The sequence below is a fragment of the Budorcas taxicolor genome, chromosome 11, assembly GCF_023091745.1.
Source record: "Budorcas taxicolor isolate Tak-1 chromosome 11, Takin1.1, whole genome shotgun sequence".
In the NCBI taxonomy this organism is placed as follows: Eukaryota; Metazoa; Chordata; class Mammalia; order Artiodactyla; family Bovidae; genus Budorcas; species Budorcas taxicolor.
The window spans coordinates 99,947,728-99,951,664 of NC_068920.1; positions in this window are offsets into that span (position 1 = coordinate 99,947,728).

Sequence of the window (3,937 nt, forward strand, 5' to 3'; positions counted from 1 at the left end):
ACTCTTATTCAGAGATGTTTTCAGTCACGTAACCTCTGCTTCTTATTCATGCTGTCCATAAAAATAGAATCCTATCCACTTCTGTTTGACGTTACAGCCTTCCAATTCAGGCTCTTAAAACACTTCATGGACCTTGTCTGGGCGCCAAGTACGGCCTTTATGCCACTTCTCCCAGTGGACAAACAGGCATACAAAAGTTAAGAATTTGACCCAATGTTTGCTTCAAATGAGTCAACACTAAGACTAAAAAGGCCCTGTAGAGCCCTGAAGAGTTGATGTTCTAACCGCACCCTCACCCAGCCTCTCTACGTTGGTGATTATTTCTATAAATCTTTATCTACCTTAGCAGGTCAAGGAGGCCACATGTGGCAATGCAGTACTGTTACCTGTTGAAACTTGTTGCAAAGTGCTCAGGGTGATTCAAGTCCATTTTAAACTTGCTGTTTCTTCCACAAAGTTTGCAATAAATGGGCCTGACCCTTACTCTGATTGGGAAAGATACCTAAAGGACAATCTTCAAGTCTTATGTAAGGCCTGAAAACCTAAACTCACAGCACAAACACTTTATGTCCATTATTCTGCTTTCAGGAAGTCCCTTCCAGGAACGTAGCTGTCAGTGACATTATATTAATTCTTACACCAAATGGAAAACCAAAAATTTCAAGAGGAAGTTTTGCTTTGGAAACCTCTGCAGTTGAAGGTCAGGAGGGTAGTAGCAGGCAATTGGCAATGGTTAGTCTCATCTCATGAACCATCCTGAGATCTGGGGGAAGGTTCCCAGAGACCACCAACCCCCTCCCCACTCCATCCCCTATGGCCATGAAATCAGTTTGACTATATTTTCTCAGCTTTCTTAAGTGATCAATTCCCTTCTTAGTTGTTGAGATCATTTTCTGTCAATCCAGGATTAATTCTCCATGGGTTTTCAGATCTTATTTTAAGAATCCATGATTCAGTCCTAACCACTAGTCCTGTCACTTCTACCTCCTACATATCTCACAAACCCTTCAAGTCCTTCCTCTTAATTACACTTGAATTACACTAGGTTCTCATCTCCTCAAGGGCAAAGGTTTTTGCCTGTTTTCTTCACTCACATCATTCAACTGACAACAGTGTCTGGAATGCTACCACACAAGAAAAATAGGTTAAACAGGTAAATGAAGAAACTAATAGAATTTCATAAATGGATGAGTGAACTAACAATTTCAATACTCTTAAAGCTGGACTCCCAGGATCTAGTTACATCTCTCCTCTCCAATCTCCACACCAAAGCCGGAATATAAAATACACATCTGACGCTATCACTCCATCCTTTAAAGTTTCTCAGTAACTAAAAGCTAAAATCCACACCCAGAGACTACTCAGGATCTTGCCTCTGTCTCATTTCTTGCCATCTATATTTCACCAAACACAATGTACTGAAACACTTTCAGGTTCTCAAATGCATTCTATTTTTTAAAATTTGTTCCCAGGGGAACACTGTGCCCTCTGTTCTTACTCCTTCACCTTTTGTTTACCTGTCATTCTCTGTCTCTCTCTTATTTCCTTTATTTTGGCTGTGCTGGGTCTTCATTGCAGCATGCAAGCTTCTTTTGTTGCATCAAACAGGCTTAGTTGTTCTGCAGTACATGGGATATTAGTTCCCCAACCAGGGATCAAACCTATATCCCCTGTATTGGAAGATGCATTCTAAACCACTGGACCACCAGAGAAGTCATTCTCTCTACCTGCCATTCTCTATGCCTACTTTAGAAGTCTTGTTAATGTTGCTTTTTCTGACATCTCCTGGCCAATCCATGCTTTCTCATCTGAGTTTCTATAGTTGTAAGATTACATGGCTATCTTTCCAAATGGACTCTGAACCTTCTTTCATTTTTACATAATCCACATCACAATATCTGGCATACAGTTTCGTGATACAGATGATGATCAATAAATCATCAATAAATTGTTAAATGAACTCTTGGCACCATCATGGTAGATTCAACAAATTAAGAATTAAATGTTATTTTAGAAATCCTCTAACCCAACCTTCAGACTCCTGTCCTGCCAGTGCTTAATTTTGCCATCTTGGGCAAGTTACTGAATATGTCTTTGCTTCAGTTTCTTAATTTATAAAATGGGGTGATTATAGTACCTCTATCATTACATTGTTACAAGAAGCTAATGAATTAACACATTGCTTATAAAAGTTCTGATCCATAGTAATCTTTCAATAAATGTCTATTATTTAGGAGGAGCAGAAATTAAGGTAGAAGAGATAAGACACAGAATCTCAGATAGCTTAAAGGATAAATTACTTGCTTAAGGACATGCTAATTATTGGTACAACCAAGACTATTTTAATTAAAGTTTCCAAACTTTCCATGCACAATATGACCACTGCCATATGATGTTAGCTCCCAAATAAACAGATTCCATAATAAAGACAATTTAAATGTTGAATTTTAATTTTTTCATTTCTCAATTTATACATTTATGCCATGTATATTAAGTATAAGAAGCAAAATATTTTTTAATTAAAATTTTTTATGTAGACCATATTTAAAGTACTGAATCTGTTACAGTATTGCTTCTGTTTTATATTTTGGTTTTTGGTAATGATGCATATGGGATCGAACCCGTGCCCCTCCCGCACTGGAAGAAAGAAAGAAAAGAAAGAAAGTCGCTCAGTCATGTGCGACTCTTTGTGACCCCATGGACTGTAACCTACCAGGCTCTTCCATCCATGGGATTTTCTAGGCAAGAATACTGGAGTGGGTTGCCATTTCCTTCTCCAGGAGATCCTCCCGACCTAGGGATCAAACCCAGGTCTCCCGCATTGTAGGTAGACGCTTTACCATCTGAGCCACCAGCACTGGAAGACAAAGTCTTAAATACTTGGGACTGTGAGGAAAGCCCCAAGAAGAGAAATTTAAAACAATGAGTCTGAGAAATACATACACACAAAAGTTCCAGTGTTTTCCCACAAACAATAGATTATATTCTACTCCCCACTTAGATGCCAGGTATTTTTCACGTAGTTTGGTTTTCACATGTCTGCTTCTTCTATTGTGAGCTAGTTGAGAATAAGAACAGACTTGAGTAATATTTGTAAATCTCTGGATTTAACTGGAGTTGCCTGACATCCTCTGAGCACTTAATAAATTCACAATGGGTATCCCTTGTATTCAACAAAAATATGCCATTAGGGGTAAATATAAGAAAGAGTAGTAGTCTCAGCTTTTATGAAAATTTGAGCAGGTTCCAAAAGCCTCCAGTTGAAGTATAAATTCATGCCTCCCTATTTCCCTGTGTCCCAAATGTAGTACCCTATACATCAAAGAAGCCCAAGTGAATGTGTTGATTTCTATATCTTAAGGGAAAGTACACATGGTAATTCTTTTTCTAGAAACTTGGTTGATAGGATTTTAGATTAAAAGATGTAGATGACCAAAGTGGAGCTTTGGGAATTTTTCAAATATTGGTCTATACAAACAGAGCCCACTGTCCAGAGCTTGTACTAAAAGTCTTAAACTAACAAGACATCAGACATAGAAAAACCACAGCTAATTCTACAAAACACAGCCAGTAACAGTTAATATTTATCGTGTTGGAAAGAATTTAGATCCAGCATTGTAGCTACATTATACTGACAGATTAAAGATATGATACCCCAAAGAATTTTTTTGGTAAACATACAAAAATTAGAAAGTTTTTAACCCTAAATCATAATTCCTTTCAATTTATACAAGCCGTATTTCCACCCAGCTGTCTAGTTCTGAAAGTTGAATGTTCTAAACTGGAGCTTTTAGTTCAGTAATTGCTTAATTTTTCATTGCAATGCCTCTTCATGGATTTAAAATGGATGGATTTTGCTTTTAAAAAAAAAACACTTCTTTTTTCTTGTTTTTTTTAAGTGTAATTATTTTTGTGTCAGAAATATAATTGTACTCCA